Raw genomic sequence first — 20,973 nt, 5'->3', positions numbered from 1 at the left:
TAAACTGATTTATTTAAAAGGAAACTCTGCAAAGAGGTCATGGGGTGTTTAACTGAAAATTAAACATATTTATAAAGTAGCTTCCTAACAAATTTAACTAGGCAAATATGCTTCATCAAAAAATAAGAGCTCTGTGTGTACAAAATTATAAAGATACCAATCCAACTAATTGCAAGACAGTAGCTCAGAATGTGTTATCTCAAAGTTCATGGAATCTATAGAGATATCCATACCAAAACAAACAAACAAACAAACAAACAAAACCCGCAAAAAACCAAAAAGCCCAAAACACAGTTCAGATTTGGATAATGGTACCACTAAGCTGTGGAGTTTTTCAGATTATATCTATAAACTATGGCGCTTTATTGTAGGATTCACAGGTTAAAAGAAAGTCAGGATAAATGGAGCACATATTTTCTTTTTTAAGAACAATGGGAATAGCAGAGCTATCTTCCAATAGTCAAAGGATATTCAAAAAGAAACATAGCAGCCACATAACTATTGTAGAGAACTAGGAAAATTGAAGAAAGTTGCGAGGAGGGAATTGTGTAACATAAACAGCCTGCAGCAGTTAGAGCTGCCCAATGAAATAGCAGAAAGTAAATGAAGGATGGAGTGCAAGCTGTCAGGAGAGGGATTCCTGACCTTGCTAAGATGTTATAATACTTGATGACCTTCATTTTCCCTTTCAAATCTATAATTTCATTACGATTTTCAATGCATACAATGAAAGAATAGCAAAAACAGAGTAGTATACTTTGCAAAGGAGCAATACAAAAATAACAGGCACACCCTTTAGATTAAAGGAGAAATGAATTTTACAGCCATATGTTAAAAACTGGATATAAGCATAAACTCACATGCGCTTACAGCAGGAAGATTTCTAAGGAAAACCTGTGGCCTCACAAATACATATCTTAAAACTAAACTCAACATTTCCTCCTATCTCCAAAACAAAACTTCTCTACAAAGTAGCAAGAGGGGCAATATAGCTTTCACTGAATATTTTGGTAAAGTTATACGAGAAGGTATATCACCTAGTTCAGAGCAAACAATTTAATGAGAATTCATGCTATCTCTTGTCTATTAAAAAAAAAAATCTCTCTTTACTCCCAGTTTCCATGACACCTACTTTTCCACCCTTCTCAATAGCTTCTAAATTTTTTTTTGGCTCAAGTCTCTCCCTCTATATATCTCTCTATATTTTTGACTTTCAAAGCTTAATTCACCTGATTTTGCATCCTCCACTAGAGCATTCTTATGTGTATGAAAGGCCACTGAATGCAGAATGACGCTGTACTCCAGGAAATCCTCAGAGTGACTTGGAAATAACAAATACCTTTGCCTGCTTCATTTTATCTTTTTTATTTACAAGCATAAGCATGGTATATATTAGATGTAAATTCACCTTTTTTTTTTGTCTGCACCTGTGGCATGCAGAAGTTCTGGGGCCAGGGACCAAACTCATGCCACAGTAGCAACCTGAGCCACAGCAGTGCTAATACCAGATCCTTAACCCACTGAGCCACCAGGGAACTCCTATATATAAGTATACTTTTAAAAAATATTTTTCTGTACAACTCAATTTTCCACTTCAGCTTTTGGTTTTAAGTCCACATCCATATATTCATTTGGACTGGTACTTTTGAGATAGACAAACTACTAAATATAAGTGGCAGTGGTTAATGAATTTACTAAGAGGCTTAGTATATGATTAAAAACACATGCTTATATTCTATTCACAGAGGGGCAAATGGTTATTAGATATTGTGTAATCACAACTTCAACTTAAAATTTATTGATTATAAAGATAAAACTTTTTATCTGAGTTTTTTATAATACAGGTTAAAACTCAGCTGTTCTAAAAAAATGAGATTCATAACATTATTTTGTTCTTTTTTACGGCTGAGTAGTATTCCATTGTGTATATATACCACACCACATCCAAAATAATGCCATTTGCAGAAACATTGATGGAACTAGAGACTCTCATACTAAGTGAAGTAAGTCAGAAAGAGAAAGACAAATACCATGATATCACTTATATCTGGGATCTAATATACGGCACAAATGAACCTTGCCACAGAAGAGAAAATCATGGACTTGGAGAATAGACTTGTGGTTGCCAGGGGGTGGGGAGCAGGATGGGTTGGGAACTTGGGGTTAATAGATGCAGACTATTGCCTTTGGAATGGATTAGCAATGAGATACTGCTGTGTAGCACTGGGAACTTTATCTAGTCACTTATGATGGAGCATGATAATGTGAGAAAAAAGAATGTATACATGTATGTGTAACTGGATCACCATGCCGTATAGTAGAAATTGACAGAACACTGTAAACCAGCTATAATGAGAAAAAAAACATTATATTTAAACATTTAAACAAACAAACAAAAATAATGAAAATCAGGCAATTTCCAAGAAGCCAGAATATTATGAAAGAGGAAAATTAACATGGCTTTTAAAATTCCCCAATATACAGAAGGCAATAAAACACATATGTAACACCCAACGAAGATCCTTTCCTTTGCCAAATTTGAGTCAGGTTAATCTGAATCCCCTTTTTGACCAGGTCCCAAACCTGGACACTGTCTTTGATTCACTTAGTTCAGTTTTGGCAAGAAACCTACTGAGTCAATTTAGTTAAATCACTCACTCTAGATATACTATCACTTTGGATATCTAACCAAATTCCTTATCCACCACTCTCAATACCTCTTCACAGAGTTCCTGTTGTGGCTCAGTGGGTTAAGAAACTGATGTGGTTTCCATGAAGATGTGGGTTCGATCTCTGACCTCGCTCAGTGGTTAAGAATCCAGCATTGCCACAAGCTGGGGCGTAGGTCACAGACGTGGCTCAAATCCTGTGTTGGTGTTGCTGTGGCTGTGGCATAGGCTGGCAGCTGCAGTTATGATTTGACCTCTTGCCAGGGATTTCCATATGCCACTCAGGTGGGGCCTTAAAAAGGAAAAAAAAGAAAAAAAGAAGAAGGAAGGAAGGAATCTCATCACCTAGCTTGCCTTCAGCAAGAATCCTGTTGAGTTGGTTTAGGAAAAATCCTCCTATGCTTGATCTTTCCTCCTAGTAGTTTTCTATCTTCTAACCCCTATCCTTTTCCTTTCTGTAAATTTCCATGTATCCTTGTTGCATTTGAAATGAGCCCAATCTCTTTCCCCTTTTGTAAAATCTCATTGTATTCATCCCTCTTGAATAAAGTCTTCTTTCATCTTTAACAAGAGTAATGAATATTTTTTCCTTAACACACTAGGATAAAGGAGACATAGTGCCTCATCTCTACTTTAATTCTTTGAAAAATTATAATAGGAAGTAAAACATAATGTTCTATACAGCAAGTTCTATCAGGCAAGAATCATATGTAGAGCATATAGTTCAGTATCCAATAAAAAAAAAAAAAAAAAAAAAAAAAAACATAGATACTGCAAGGCCTTGACTGAGGTAATCACAAGTGCTAGAGAAGAAAGTCAGGCTTAGGAGAAAATGAAATCTAGAGTTTGTTCTAAAAATGACACGTGATTGTTTCCTTATACTGCACTGCTTCTCAAAGTGGTCTATAAAGTGCTTCTCATTTTTAATGGGACAATGCCTAAGAGTACTGTTAAAAATTTAATTTTTTTTTCCTGTGAAAAGGGGGGGAAAAAGTTAACTTCAGCTTTATATATTTATTTATTTTTGATTATTCCGATTCAGTGCCTGGGAAGAGGTCTGAGATTCCGCCTTTCTGCCAAACTCATGATGCTGAATGTTCTAATCCATAGACAAAACCTTGAGAAGCAATGCATGGGCAGCTTGTATTCATAGAGGCTGTTTCTTAAAAGGGTAACACGAGTCAGCCAAACCATGCCAGATTCTGATTCAACAGATCTAAGGGGAGGCAAAGGAACCCACATTTTTTTTTTTTTTTTTTTAGCTCTGCACCTGTGGCATATGAAAGTTCCCAGGCTAGGGGTTGAATTGGAGCTGTACCCTCTGACCTACACCACAGACACAGCAATGCCAGATCTGAGCCATATCTGTGACCTACAGCTCATGGAAATGTTGGATCCTTAACCCGCTGAGTGAGGCCAGGGATCGAACTTCATTCCTTAAGCATACTAGTTGAGTTTGTTACCGCTGAGCCACAATGGGAACTCCCGGAACCCACATTTTTAACATTCTTCCCCAGGTAATTCGGTATGAAATCTAAACTGACTCATAAAAAAGGCTGGAGGAAGGACTGGGAATGTGTTTGCTACCTAAAAACTATAGTCTTTATACACAGCTCCTCGGAGCTTTATATTTTAAGGATGTCCTTGATGTTAACTTTCACAGGATTTCATATGAATAAAAATATTAAGCAATGAGACTGCAAAATGATTTGCTTAGGGCCCTCTAGTCCCCTGTGGACAGCCCTAAGCCATTAAAAACAAGTTAAGTGGCAGAAATTGAGTGGAAATAAGTTCCAAATCCTCAGGAAGCAAAAAGGTTAATTAGGAGGGTTAGTTTAGAATCCAGAACTGTGTCTCCTAGTCAATCCTTTTGTAAATGATCTGGAAAAGAAGGTGAAGTTTTAAAATTTGCAGAAAAACTTATTTTAATTTTCTTGAGATTATGGAAATTGGTTGAATTCCAAAAGACCTAACAACGTAAGGTAATTAAGAAGTACAAAGGTTGATAAAATCCATTTAAAATATGTAAAGGCAAAGCACATTTGAAAAATAAATTCAAATTACTCATACACATTGATGAGCTCTGAACTAAATGTAATTTTCTCAGGAATAAGATTTATGTATCTCTTTGTGCAATTCAATGAAGACATTTGTTCACTACCTAGAGGCAATAAAAATGGAATGAGGTATTAAACCATATTAAAAGAGGCCAGAAATAGGACACACATATTATAATACTTCAATTTACAAATCAATAATATCTCTTTATCTTAACTATAGTACCCTAGTAGTCATCTTAGTCATATCATCTTTAGGAGGCTATGTGAAAAAAATAGGGAACCAAAAAGCAATAAGTACCATTACACTTATAAAGAAAATGAAGTATTCTTTATGATAAAATATTAAAGCATACATTTAGTTGAGAGAGGGAATTTAAAGGGATATGTAATAGTATATAAAATAATGAATACTAACGGCAAAACCAGTTGGGCACTCTAATTTACCTATATTTCTGAAGACCATTTGCTAGTAATAGAAAAATATAATCCAATTATATTAAGAGGTGGACAAATATTACAAAGCATATACGTGTTCTTAATGTCTATGAAAAATGCATTGTAAAATGCATTATCTACATAAATAAAATGACAGAACAAGATTAGCCGATGTGTTTTTAAAATAATGGCTTATAGTTATATCTGAAGACTATATGCAGTATATTAAATAATACGATCAGTTATTTTTCCTTTGTTCCTATACTTTGCAGTATAGAGAAAGAAGCAAAATGGAGAGAAAGAAGGTTGCTATTTCACCCTGACAAGCAAGATGGATCTAATTATTTCTATCCACTCTTTTTAAAAAACACAACTTTAAAAAATGCATTTACCAATTTTATAAAGAAATAGGAATAAAATTAAGTATATGCTATTAAAAATCTAAATCAAGAGATTATAATTGCTCATTTATTAAATAAGACTTACTTGTGCCAGTCATTTTGCTAGATGCTAGAAATAAACTGGTGAACAGGAAAAACACTGTCCCTGACTTCATCAAGTCAGCCCCACAGGCAATGATACTCCAGTGTGAGAAATGCCAATATAGAGGAAGTATATGAATATATGACAAGAACATGGATAAGGACATATAATCCAAATTTAGGGTATCAGGTAAAGCTTTCTGGAATAGCTGATTGAGAATACGAGGAGCTAAAAAATATCCCAGTGAAGGGCAGCTTGTTTAAGAGAATCAATTACATGGTATATTCTTATAAATGAAAGAAGTTAACTATATTCAAACTAAAAATGAGAAGGGAAAAGCGGTTAGGGAAATTAGGGTCTGGTCATGCAGGCCATGATAAGGGTTTGATGCAAACTATTACATTTAGAATGGGTAAGAAATGAGGTCCTATTGTATAGCACAGGGAACTATATCCAATCTCTTGAGATAGAACATGATGGAAGGTGGTATGAGAAAAAGAATGTATATGTATGACTAGGTCACTATGCATACAGCAGAAATTGGCACAACACTGTAAATCAACTATGCTATAAATTTAAAAAACGAAAGTGATCTGGCTGCATTGTGAAGCACAGAGTGGGCATGGGGGCTGGGAAGAAATTTATATGGTTTCTATGGAATAGATGATTATAGGTAAGGTATTAATATTGAGAATGAATATAAACAGACAAATTAGATAAATATTAGTAGGCAGAAACAAATTTCTAATTGACTGGGTAATCCACACGGGGGAGAAAGAACAACCAGGTTCCAGCCTGGTCCTATTTGCGCAAATAAGAAAACCAAAGCAGAGGACAAATTTGGGGTAGGAGAGGGTGCAGACATAATATTAGAGTCACTTACCAGTACTGCAAGTGAGATGTCAGTAGGCAATTAAATATATGGTCTTAGAAGTCATGGCAGAGAGCTCCTTGAACATAAATATCCAGCTGTATAACGAAGGGTAGCAGCATATACCACCCCAAAATGTGCACTTTGGTATAAATATTAGTTTGGGCTGAAGGCAACTGAGAAGAAGCAGATATTTGCCTAAAAGCAAGCCATGTATTTCCAAAGGTGTCTCTCTCTACCAGAAAGGACAAAAGTTAATCACCAGAAACAGCTTTAATTCCCATCAAACTGAAGATAGTGCCAGAGGAATTCACATAACAAACTTGATTAACTAGCCTTTATCTACCGTTATCTTCCTTCCATATATTCACTTTCGCACAACTTGCAGTCTGTGAAAGCTTAAAACTGCTTTCTTCTGCTCTACCATTTTCCCACACATTTATCAATATTTGTTGATGAACTATGTAACCCTGAGTCTTAAGCCACTGCTTTGAGTTATTCATTCTTCCCTGGTTATCTCCCTTCTATACATGAGGTACACATGTTAATAAACTTCCATTTATTTTTCTCCTGTTAACTGGCACTTTTCTAGCTGAAAATTTATAAGAGTAGAGGGAAAAACTTTTCCTCCCCTATTATATGCGCCTGAATAGACTATCCATGGGAAAATGTGTGAAATGAGAAAAGAATACAAAAAAGACCTCTGAGAAATACCAGCCATTATAGTTTATGGAGAAAAAGAAGACTAAGAAATAATATCCAAAGAGATAGAAGGAATATTTACAAAGCATGATGTTGATGTCATCAAGGCAGGAAAAAAACCAAAAAAAGAGTGAGAAGGGAGCACCAACAGTGCCAAAGTTTTATAGAGAGAAGTTAACATCTCCCCACTAGAATACCAGCTCCATTGGGCAGTTATCTATTCTGTTTTGTCCATCATGATATCCTCAATGGCTAGAACTGATCCAAAGAGAATAAGCATTTACTTCTGAATAAATAATAAATTCATCATTGTTTAATTGTCTTTAATTCATTTGGAGTCCATATTGTCTCTTATTTTATTCTTCAGGCATCAGTGTTTTATAAAGATTCCCAGCACATTCCAATGCATAGCAAAATTTGCTGACTACTAAGTTAAAGCACAATTTTTCTTCCCACTTTTTTTTTTTTTTTTTTGTCTTTTTGTCTTTTTGCTATTTCTTTGGGCCGCTCCCATGGCATATGGAGGTTCCCAGGCTAGGGGTCCAATCAGAGCTGTATCCTCCAGCCTAGGCCAGAGCCACAGCAACGCGGGATCCGAGCCGCATCTGCAAACTACACCACAGCTCACGGCAACGCCGGATCATTAACCCACTGAGCAAGGGCAGGGACTGAACCCGCAACCTCATGGTTCCTAGTCGGATTTGTTAACCACTGCGCCACGACGGGAACTCCTCTTCCCACCTTTATTTTCCCATTTCTCTGCCTTATGTTTAAACATCCTCAAAGTGCTCTCTCTGTCCCCCCTCCTTTCTTCCCTTTCTCTTTTCCTTCCTTCCTCCCAAACACTGCATATCTTCTAATTTAAAAGTAAGCTTCAAGTAAGTCAGAAAGAGAAAGACAAATAACATATGATACCACTTACATCTGGAATCTAATATCCAGCACAAAGGAACATTTCCACAGAAAAGAAAATCATGGACTTGTGGTTGCCAAGGGGGAAGGGGAGGGAGTGGGAGGTACTGGGAGCTTGGGGTAAATAGATGCAGAACGTTGCCTTCGGGATGGATTAGAAATGGGATCCTGCTATGTAGCACTGGGAACTCTGTCTAGTTAGTCACTTATGATGGAACATGTAATGTGAGAAAAAAAAAATGTATGCATGTAAGTGTAACTGGGTCACCATGATGTACAGTACAAAAAAAAATACATATAAATGATTAAAAAATAAAAAAATAATCTTCAAAGTTGGCAACCATTCATAACCACACTTACAAAAATTAATTTTTGCATCTCTCTAAGTCCTAAATGGTTTGGTGTTTGCAACCAGTCATTTTATACAATTACCTAATTTTGAAAGCTTTAAAAATTTTGTTTCCTTCTCAGGGAGTACAAGCATATATTTCAAATAATTTTTTTCAAGGATTTCATGTGAGTGACATATCGCACATTTGAGAGTACTTTCTTCTGTAGCTTTCACACAAAGTATGTCTAGGCACAAAATTCTTAGATGACATTGTTTCTCTTTAAAATTCCATGGGCATTAATCCCTTGTCATCTACTAATTCACACAATGGAAAAGACGTTTGAGGCCAGGCTTATTTTCATTTTTTGTAGTTAAACATTTTTGGCTTAGGGCCTTGCAAAATTTTCTTTTCATTCTTTTAGTCCCAAAGTTGGCCAGAATGTGCTTGGATTGGGTCTTTTAAATTCCATTTAACTTGGATGTAATGGGTGCTTTGAACCTACACGTACAGAGGTTTTTCACCTCAAAAAGGCTTTTTTCTTCTTTTGTCTATTTGTTTCTTTTTTCTTTTAAAAAATTATTATAGTTGATTTACAATGTTCTCTTTAATTTCCTTTATTAATGTTTTATAGTTCTCGACATATAAGTCCTTTACCTCCTTGGTCAGGTGTATTCCCAGGTATTTGATTTTTTGGTGTGTAATTTTAAAAGGTATTGTATTTTTGTATTCCTTTTCTAATATTTCATCATTAGTATACAAAACACACCCAATTTCTGAATGTTAATCTTGTATCCTGCTACTTTGCTGAATTCGTTGATCAGTTCAAGTAGTTTTCTGTGGAGTCCTTAAAGTTTTCTATATATAGTATCATGCCATCTGCATACAGTGACAATTTTACCTCTTCTCTTTCAATTTGGATACATTTTATTTCTTCTGTTTGTCTGATCGCTATGGCTAGGACATCGCTATGTTGAGTAACAGTGATGAGAGTGGGTGTCCTGTTCCAGATTTTAGTGGGAAGGCTTTCAGCTTTTCTCCATTGAGTATTATATTTGCTGTGGGTTTGTCATGAATGGCTTTGATCATGTTAAGGTATGCTCCATCTATACCCACTTTGATAAGAGTTTTTATCATGAATGGATATTGGATTTTCTCAAATGCTTGTTCTGCATCTATTGAGATGATCATGTGGTTTTTGACTTTGTTAATGTGGTGTATGACGTTGATTGATTTGTGTGTGTGTTGAACCATCCTTGTAAACTTGGGATGAATCCCACTTGGTTGTGGTTATGATCTTTTCCATGTGTTGTTGCATTCAGCTGGCTAAAATTTTGTTGAGAATTTTTGCGTCTATATTCATCAAAGATATCAGCCTGAGATTTTGGTAGTATCTTTGGTTTTGATATTATGGTGATGGTGGCTTCACAGAATGTCTTTGGGAGTGTTCCTTTTTCTTCAACATTTTGGAAAAGTTTAAGAATGATTGGTATAAGTTCTTCTTTGTATGTTTGGTAGAATTTGCCCTTGAAGCCATCTGGTTCTGGACTTTTGTTTGTAAGGGAGTGTTTTTATTACCTATTCAATTTCATTTCTAGTGATTGTTCTGTTCAAATGACCTATTTCTTCTTGATTCAGTTTTGGCAGGCTGTATGTCTCTAGAAAGTTGTCCATTTCTTTTAGGTTATCAAATTTGTTGGCATATAATTGTTCATAGTATTCTCTCTCTCTTTCGCTCTCTCTCTCTCACTCTCTTTTTTTTTTTTGTTTTGTTTTGTTTTGTTTTGTATTTCTGCAGTATCTGTTGAGATTTCGCCTTTTTCCTTTCTTATTTTCCTTATTTGGGTTCTCTCCCTCTTCTTCTTGGTGAGTTTGACCAGAGGGTTTGTCAATTTTCTTTACTTTTTCAAAGAACCACCTCTTGGTTTTATCATATTTTATTTTACATTCTTGATTTATGCCTTGAATCCTTACTATGATACTAGTGAAAATTTTACAAAGGAAAATTATGTATGCATTTGTTTAAAGTTTGAAAATATTTTTTTCTAAAGACAAAATAAACTTCAAAAATTTGATGAAATTAAAATAAAGATATGTTATGCATAATTTCATAATTTTTTATAATTTATAATATCTGAGATTGTGTTGTACTTAAGTTTAACAATTTTATTGAAAAATAATCATATATTTAATATCACCTACTATTCCAGATTACTTGGAAATCAGAATCGGAGTTGTGCAAATGTGACAAACAGAGATAGAAGTGAGCACCAATTAACTAGGAAAATTACTCACTATCCCATGAATTTCTAGACCCATAATGATTCTAATATTTAATATATTCCTTTATCTTACAAGCCCTGTTTTAGGACTTATTGTACAGAAGAACTATTCTAAGTGCTTCTCGTATATTTGTCCACTTCTCATAACAACTATTTGTGGTGACTGCTTTTATTATACATAACTTTACGTATTTAACAGAGACCAAAACAGGTGAGGTATTTGCCCAAATTCTTCCTGATATGGTCTTAATGATACAAATAGAGCGGAATATATATTGGTCTTGATTTGAATATTAGCTGTGTAATATGTTTCTACTATTTATGGGGATTAAGATCAGGATGTTTATATTTATTTATTGGGAAAGTACCTGTCGCACAGGTTTTTTATTTTTATTTTTTTGGCCATGTCTGAGGCATGTGGAAGTTCCCAGGCCAGGGATCACACCTGTGCTGAATGAGTGATCCAAGCCTCTGCAGTGAAAATGCTGGATCCTTAACCTGCTATACTGCAGGAGAACTCCTCCAAGTTTGTTTTTGTTTTTGTTTTTTTGATTATGAGATTTTATTATAGTTATAGTATAGCCACTGCTATAATGTGAAAGAGGTACAAGTATTGTGTCCCACTTACCAGATTCTGAAAAAACTGATTTTATTAGAAAGAGTGCACAAAATAGAGTCAGTTTGATAAATAAGTACATGAAAAGGGCCTGCGGGAAGAGGGAACATGATGTGTTTAAAGAAACAGAAAGAAAGCTTGTGTGAATGAAAGGAAAGTAAGGTAGGAACCACTAGAAGTTGCTTTAATAAGGATTTGTCTGGACGAATTGACTTGGAGAGATTACGACACATCTAACATAAGACTATACTCAAGAAATGGAGTGGAATAAATAAGCATTTTATATGGTATTATGGTATGGTATTATGAATGACTTAATTAACAGATCAGGGTACCAGTTGCATCACTCTGTTAACCGATTTGTGGTCTTGGCATATTAGTTGGCCAAGCTAAGTAATGTCTCTGTAAAGGTAGGATAACATATATATCACATCCAGTTGTGAGAATTAAAATATTTATAATCTATATGCAATTCACTAGCTCAGTGCCTAGAGCTAGCAAAAACTAAATGGTAATGAGAATGGCAGTGTATTCTTTCCCTGAGATGCTCAAATATTGTTGCACTATAATTAAGCGGATGAAAGGTATTTTAAATTATCCTGATTTACTGCTTGATTGATTGATTTTGCTTTTTAGGGCCACACCCATGGCATATGGAAGTTCCCAGGTTAGGGGTCGCATCAGAGTTGCAGCTGCTGGCCTACGCCACAGCCACAGCCACAGCAACGCAAGATCCAAGCCATGTCTGCGACCTACACCACAGCTCACAGCAACGCGGGATCCTTAACCCAGTGAACAAGGCCAGGGATCGAACCCCCAACCTCGTGGTTCCTGGTCAGATTCTTTTCTGCTGTGCCACAATGGGAACTCCTAAAATATCCTGAATTATTTTGCCATGAAGAGCTTTTGAAGCCTGGAAATAAAGACATAGCATTGGCTTTGGAGTGTGAATACTAAGGTTCAAGACTTTTAACTTGCTCTTAGTACTATATGCAGATGTCGTGGGTTGAATTATGTTCCCACCTCCCCCAAAATGTCATTATATGTTTATCCAAAACTGTAGAATACACAACACTAAGAGCAAACTCTAATATAACCTACTGACTTTGGGGGCTATGAGGTATCATTGTAGGTTCATCCTTGGTAACAAATGTGCCACCTTGGGTGGGGATGTTGATAATGTGAGAGGCTAGGTATGTGTGGGAGTAGGAGAGTGTGTGAGAAATCAGTATCTTCTGCTCAGTAGTGCTGTGAACCTAAAACTGCTCTAAAAAATAAAATGCATTAAAAGCAAAACAAAAAAGCTAATAAAACAATTATACATAAATAAAAAGGGGGAATGAAGTTACAGAAGAGAGTGGCTTATAATATGGAATAGCCTAGTTTAGGAAAATTTCAAGCTAGTTCTATACTTATATTTACCACCGTGTATGGGATGTTATAACACTCGTAGTTATAATTACCTATGTTGTTAATGCTATTCACTGTAATGAATATATAGAACAATAATGTATCCTTTATGATTTCTAAAGGGAAAGTCAGTTCACTTTAAAATTACTGACACTCCAAATACTGCATGATTGCAGAATGAAAGTATTAAATGAAGCTGTTTTTTTTTTTTAACAGAATCACTTGTGCTAAGCTCTATATTGTGTAATAGGACTTTCAGTTTGCTTAGATCATCTACACAACTAAATATAACACTACCACTTCTGAGAGCTTTTCACTTACGTTTTTTCTTAGAATGTGGCGTTATAATCATTTTAGATCAACATCTGCTCTTGATTTTTTCGGTTTGCATTAGAACAAATTTCAAACTCTATTGGATATCTCCATAGGTAGGAGACTTAAACTCTAGTCTCTGCTCTCTTATTAATAGCTCTGTGACTATTGCTATTATTATGTAAATTATAATTTTAAAATTAGGAGCTTCTACTTGTATACCTGGAAAAAAATACCACTTATTATTACCATAAAAATTCTTCCTCTAGCTGTAGTTGACAGTTGTCATGTACTGCAGCAGGTTCAGGGAGGCCTTCAAGCTGGTACCTAGGGTTCCTGGGTCCCTTATATCATAGTTACTTGCTTATGGGCACTATCACAACCAGTTAGAGATTGTGGTACCTCTTATTGTGACTATTAAATGAATTTAAGAGTAACTAAAATCATAAAGGCCTAATCAATGTTATATGATTACTAACACCTCAGTAAAATATGATACAAACGATATGAAAGTCAATGCAAATAAATATAAAGATGTGAGGGTTTTGGCTCCACCCATGGCATGAGGACATTCTGAGGCCAGGGATTAGGATTGAACCTGTGTCACAGCAATAACAATGCTGGATCCTTTACACACTGAGCCACCAGGAAGGTCCTGATATAAAGCTATATTTGCAAAGAATACATATAGAACATAATAAATATCTAAATTAGTTTAGTTTATGTTAAAAAGATTTGGGGATTGTCTGTGAGCCCCACTGGTGCCAGGAATGTAATAGAACTGGCAAGAACAAAATCTAATCTTAGTCCACATAAATAGGAGAAATATAGTCGATAGCAATATTCAAGTCAAGACTGATATGTATTCCATTCTATATGTATAATTCATGTAGAATGACCATATCAGGGCAAATTTGGGCAAGTACTACACCTCTTTTGATCTCAGTCAGTTAAAGACATAAAATTACATAAAATAAAAGCAGTCATCACATGTAGTTGTTGCAAGAAGTAGACAAATAGAGGAGAACACCTTATATGAAAAGCACTTTCTTGCATAGAATAAGTACTAAAAAAGTGTTTATAAAATACATATATTAACAATTAGAATCATGATGGGTCTAGAAATTCATGAGATAGTAATTTTCCTAGCCAGTTGGTGCTCACTTCTGTCTCTGCCTTGTCACATTTTGGAAAGCTCTGATTCTAATTTTGAAATAACCTTGCTTTTCTGTGACTGGATAGTATGTCAAAGTAAAGACCAGTTTTAAGTTTTAAAAATGTGATTTTTATGCTACTGAATTTTTTTTTAAAGAAGTAATCCTACAGCATGAACTTAAATATAGACGCTAGGAAACTAAACATATCTATCAATATTTGGAATATTTTTAGAATTTAGATTTTTTAAATCCATGAAAACCATACAGAGAAACACTATATATTTGGAGACAAACTCTAATGTAAAGAAGAAAAATGAAATATACTGAGTTTTCAGATATTAACATGAACATTGGAACAAACATAAGAACACATTTTTTTCAAGTTCCCCAAAGCATGCCAGCAGTTGCTTTCTATGATATTCACTATCATTTTATTCACTGATACTAATATCTGGACCCTGAGTCTTGAGAAAGGTCAAGCTATCTATGAGTTATGTTTTAAAGCAAATCAAACCACACTGATACTCTTAACTCTTAATCACTTCCATTAGAGTAATAACTTGCAATCATAAGGCTCTTTTCCATGAATCCTTTTTCTGAATAATCTACCTCCATTATAGAAGTAGATGGCAATGCTTCTCTTTACAGTTCTCAAGTACATGTCTAATTTTCTCCATTGTGGTAGAAGTTAATGGCTTATCTTCTCTCTCTTTATGACAGGAATATTAATAGCAAGGGTCTGTGAAATCAGTGACAAAATCCTGGATGAAAGCATTTGTTGGAAACATTCCAAATCATGGCAGAAAATAAAAATGTTTTTGCCTTTTTCTAATTTCTGTGATATTGGTGTATCACGGACATTTAATTACTGTCACAGAATACTATACTGCTGCAAATTCTTAAGAAAACAATCATCAGACTAATGCAGATGCAGCAAGGGCAAGTCATCCCTGTTTCATCATTATCAAATATTGCTAAATTTCTCCATGTGACACTGGGATGTAGGCTATATGGTTTTAAGAATATAGGTACTAAACTATTCATATTGTCAACACCTTCTAGAATCTCTTTTATTTAAACATCAATACTAAGTCTTCACTTGCATTAAAAATCTTCAGCATTTACTTATGTTTTTGGAAAAAAGATCTGGGTATATGTGAAATAAGTCTAGACTAGATGTCAGATAACTGGTTTCAAATTTACTCTGCTACTCAAGATCTATGATATATTTGGAAAATCTATCATAAAATCTACCTGTCTTAAATCTCTCATTTCTGTAAGACCTTTTTTTTTCTTTTTTTTTTTTTTTGGTCCTTTTGCACCTGCAATGTATGGAAGTTCCCAGGCTACAGATCAAATCAGAGCTTCAGCTGTGGGCCTGGGCCACAGCCATAGCAACGCCAGATCTGAACTGCATCTGTGACCTACACTGTAACTTGTGGCAACCCAGCTCCTTAACCCAATGAGCAAGGCCAAGGATTGAACCCACATCCTTATGGACACTATGTCAGGTTCTCAATCCACTGAGCCACAATAGGAATTCCCCATTTCTGTAGGACCATTTTGTCTCAGCCCCAAGTCTTCCTGGTCAATTGCAGGCTGCTCTGATCAACTAATGGGCATAGTCCCCTTCTCTTGGGTCTGGCTTATTCTATCTTTGGGATTGTCAAATCAATAACATTTGCAAACCACATCTCATGAAAATGACAGTATGCCATTTTTTTCTCAGTACTGGCTCAATCTCATTATCCCGACATAAAGCTTAGGTTATAAGAACCTTGTGGTAGAAGACAATTCACACATTCAAATTCAACCTAAACTCCCTACTTCCTAAAAGTTCTAAGGTTTGTATTTAATTTATTACCATTACTTTCATCTCTCCTAAAATGTCATTATTAATAATTTCTCTGTTTCCAACTGCTTTAGTCTCATTTTCTTTTTCTTAAACCTAAACTTTTTCTCTGGCTTAATTTTCAATTATCCCTCAACAAAATGAAATGAGTACAGAAATGTCTGAACTGATGACAATACTAAGACGTAAACCAATGTGTCCTAGAATTTCAGGAATAAAAACAGGAAGAGTTTTAAAAGTACTACTATAGAATATGCTTATGCTAAATATGCTATCCTAATTTGAGCACTCGAAGAGCATCTATTTTTAAGGAGGTATCAATTTTCTTTAAATTGGCTTGGTTGCAAACTGTTTTTCATCTAATTTTGTTTCAGTAGAAGACATTGGCTAGCTAATGTGATACCATAGGTAAAATCTCCCTGAATCTCAGTCTCCCTTAAGGGGCTGAAATTTCTGTAAGATTAATTACCCTGTTAGGTTTTCTTCCTTGAAGAAATAAAAGTACGAAGGAAAGAATGATGGTGAAAGGGAGGTAGATAGCATATTATCTGTCATTAATACACTAAGGCTTTTTTTAAACCTAAAAAGTAACTCAGAACAGTTATTTATAGTTATGCACGCTATCATCAGAGTGAAGAGAAGTGATAGCTCCAGAGATCAATTAATTTGTAAAATCAACAATTGTCAATTGAATGTTCACTCCATGCCAAGCACTCAACACATGCCAGACCCTGTACAAGTAAAAGCCTCAAAGCAGGTAGTGCAGGACAGGCTGGGAGCAGCATGAAAAAAAGTCTTCTAGAAATAGAAAGCTAACATTAAAGATGGGCGACAACAAAGACAGGCTCTTGCTCTGGGTAAATCATTCTTATCTGCCTGTATCAGCATCAGTTTCATCCATTGTTCCACAAAGGTCTTTATCATTCCATATATATTTTTAAACATAACTCACACCCTTTTCCTGGGCATTATAAGGCATGAGGGGGTCTTATCTTGCTTCCAAATCCAGCCTGACTTTTTAAACCCCAAAAAATGAAAAGAGGCATTATTAGGTGTCTCCAAAAATAGCTACTTTGAGTGATAAAATATTTTTTTATGGAAACTGGTAACATCGACAACATACATATGCAGAAATAAAGAGATTTTATTGTATAACTCCTGGACAAAGTACGCTTCATCTACTAAAGGATAAGCAAGAAAGTGGTCATTAGAGTAAGTGGTGAAGTTACTTAGGTTTACATCAGTAATGCATGGAATTAACTATATTTAATGTTATTAGAGAGGAATAAGCCATCTCCCTAATCATAATCATCTTGATCCAATCCTACCCTTCAGAAATCTTAATTTATCTAACTTATAAGAAAATGTGTTAAACAAAGGCACTTCACAATATTAGTGCAATTTGCATCAAATGCACTAGAGAAAATTACCTAATACAATTTTCTAAGCCATTTAGTATCATGAACTTGGCACTAAAAGGAGAAAATTGCATTTTATGATTTGTAGGCTGTTGAAAACATCACACACCTGAATTCACACAATCTACATATTTTTATGTAGTTTTCCTCAACAAACCCCCCAAATCGTTAATAAGCCAGAACACCAACTTGAAGATTTTACTGCATTAAACTGAAATAGAAAGATAAGTCATCCAGCTCTATTTGAGAAACAAACAGCAGCTATAAAAGCACTATATCATTTATTTCCCCCTTTTGGAATAAAATTACAAGTCTCTTCTTATCTCTGTAGTTATTTTTTGTAAGACTGAAGGAATAAAAAGATTAAAAGGAGTACTAAAAATGTATGTGCATGTATTTTATTGTTATATACCATTGAATCAAAGCTTACGAATGAAAGGACAAAGCAAGAAGATCTGTATTTTAATACACTACATTAATTTCCTTTTAAAGATACTTATACTTTATTAGAAGGTTTGCATCAGAATAAAATGGAAATAAATTAGACAGAATTAGTCATTTAGAAAAATAATCTTGTGAGGAAGGCTTTCTGGTGGTAATTAGCTATCGGAGAGGGAGGGAGTCTAAATAAATAAATCACTTGATATTTGGAATTATGATAATACAAATTTTAAAGAATTTGTCAGAGTTCAACAGAGAAGCTACCGTTTCTCTTATCATCATCATGTGGCACATAAAATAGTGATGATAAAATGCTGTAAAGAGAATTATTCCTGAGATTGTTCTGTTGTCTTGGCACTGCACACATGGCAGGGTCACATTTCAACTTAGACACCCCAAAACTGACTCATCTTGCCAAGGGGAATAGAATATAAAACACTGCCTTAACCTCGGCATCAGAAAGAGAAATAAGATGGCATAAAAGACACAAGGGCAGACAAAGATTTCTCAGGCAAGCGAAGGAGGTGCAGGGCCAAGCAAACAGACAAAAGTCATTCCTGAGGTTAACAGCTAACACAGGCAGCAAGCATTTTGCAGGACATATTAAAGGAAGCAGAGACTCTGTAGAAATCAATTTATAAAGACTGTACTTAAAGTGACCGTTGAGCAATTGCATTAGTGGGGACTGAGAATTTCTTGCAAATAGAGTAAGAATCCTGAAATAAGAGATATCCACACCAAGGAAGAAAGGCATAGAAACAAGAGCCAAGTGATGTACACAAAAGAGAAATCTAGATTAAAGGGGAATACAGACTACTACCTAAGCCAAACTGAGCCTTTCTTACATTTCTTAGCAAGAAGTAATTGTCACAGTGCATTACAAACCTATAGTATACTTTTAGAGGGGCTGCATCTATCTGTGTCTGAGGTAGCTATATGATAAAATCCATACAGTGGACAAAAACAGTAGGCAGGCTTTAAGATAGCCTTAATGATCCCCCCCTTACCTGCGTTCACAATCTTTTGTAGTCCCCTTCACTTGAGTATTGGCTGGACATGGAAAAGGAATATTACTTTTGAAAATACAAGATTTTGTGACTCCCATCTTGTTCATACTGTATCTCTGGCTCTTCTTCCTCACGTAAAGGAAGCCAACTGCCTTTATGTGTGCTGCTCTATAGAGAGACCCACAGGACAAGAATCTGAGGCCAGCCTCCAGCCCACAGCCAAGGAGAAACTGAGGCCTCCATCCAGCAGCCCATGGAAAAGTGAACTGTACCAATAAGGAGTGGCATCTTCCCCAGTGGAGACATCTGGATGCAGTCTTGCAAAAGACCCTGAGCCAAGGACCCAGAGAAGCCTCCCATAGATGCTTGACCAAAGAAGCTATGAGATTACAAATGTTGCTCTAAGCCATTAAACACTGGAGTAATACGGTAAGCCACAACAGATGACCAATACAATATCGCATAAGAATTTTGCCTTAACAAGATTTACATTTTTGTGGTTTTGTCTCGTAGTCACTAAAGTTTAAACAAATGTCTGAACAAATAAATATATTTTATTACATATATATTTGGAATAAACTATGTTAAAGTTACTGAGCAATGACGGCTGGGCCTCCATTAAAAGCTCTTTTTTTTTTTGGCTATAAATTTGTGTCACATTATCTATAGTCATTTTACTAATGAGACTTTTTTTTTTTTTCCCTCAAGATCTCTACTTAATAAGAGTGAGAAAAGAGGGAACATCATCTACTTGAAAGAAAAAGTCATCTAGAAATGGACATAATACCTATTTAAGCCTTACCAAGAATAACAGTTCTGTAAGCTAGGAGTTAAATATATAAAATGAAATAATGTGTTTAAAATGATAGTGCCTGTTTTATATTATTTCATTCAAAATTAAATGTTTTGAAGATCTAATAAACAATAAAAATATTTTTATTTCATTCTTTTTTTTAATTTATTTTTTATTGTTATTTCCCCAACACACTTTTTTTTTCCCCAACTGTACAGTATGGGAACCTGCTTACACATACATACATACATAAATTTTTTCTCCCATTGTCGTGCTGCATTGCAAGTACATTCAACCCCTAACCTGGGAACCTCCATATGCTGTGGGTGGGGCTCTGCAAAAAGACAAAAAAAAAAAATTAAAGTACCGGATTTATATATAAGTACTTTAATTTTTTTTTGTCTTTTTTTTTTTTTTTTTTTTCCAGAGCAGTACCCATTGCATATGAAGTTTCCCAGGCTAGGGGTCGAATTGGAGCTGTAGCCCCCAGCCTATGCCACAGCCACAGCAACATCAGATCCACGTCTGCAACCTACACCGCAGCTCACGGCAGTGCTGGATCCTTAACCCACTGAGCGAGGCCGGGAATCAAACCCTCAACTCACGGTTAGTAATCAGATTTGTTTCTGCTGCATCACAACAGCAACTCCGAGTTCTTTCATTTTCACTTCTGGAGGAATGCTGTGCACTTACTTACTTGCACTAGCTTATTGTGTAGGCCCACACACACACAGCAGAAAGCATAAAATGAGTGGATGCAGGCATTCCTACCCTAGTAGAATAAGACTGACTTGGTGTTTCTATTCACTGATGAAACTGTTTCAGGCCCTCTGCCCTTCCATAATCCTTGTTCTTTATTTGGCCTCTGAAACCTGCAAGAGCAATTCCGTTTCAACTGACTACTGGCTTTAGAGTTTGACTACTCTCAAGTGTGACCTCCCTCACCTCTGTCCCAACTTATAATTTCCAGAACTTCATTGTGTACTGATTGCTGTAGAGCATTTAACCTTTAATCCTCTGTTTCTCCTCTGGAGTTTTGACTGATTCAGCTACTGTCTGAGTGACCTTACCGTATCCTGTGCCACTGGCCAATCCTTTTGCCCTTTTCTCTAAAGGAGCAAAATATTTTAATTAGCATTTCATTGCTCAACGACAAATATTTAATAAATATATAGTAAGGGTCTACCTTAGCAAAGCATTTTCAACCACTAATTTCCTTGCTTC

The 20,973-nt window shown here is 35.4% G+C and overlaps 1 long non-coding RNA gene across 1 annotated transcript in view; it reads left to right on the top strand.

Moving 5' to 3' along the window:
* Nucleotides 1-19,858, top strand: part of LOC110262187 — a 155,060-nt gene extending 135,202 nt beyond the window's left edge. The window contains exons 3-4 of the long non-coding RNA XR_002346863.1: nucleotides 19,097-19,385; nucleotides 19,665-19,858. This is a non-coding gene — a long non-coding RNA (uncharacterized LOC110262187). The remainder of the gene's footprint in view (nucleotides 1-19,096; nucleotides 19,386-19,664) is intronic.

This window comes from Sus scrofa, chromosome 8, assembly GCF_000003025.6.
Source record: "Sus scrofa isolate TJ Tabasco breed Duroc chromosome 8, Sscrofa11.1, whole genome shotgun sequence".
Lineage (NCBI taxonomy): Eukaryota > Metazoa > Chordata > Mammalia > Artiodactyla > Suidae > Sus > Sus scrofa.
The sequence above is the reverse complement of the archived record's forward strand: the minus strand, read 5'-3'. Positions and strand labels throughout refer to the sequence as shown.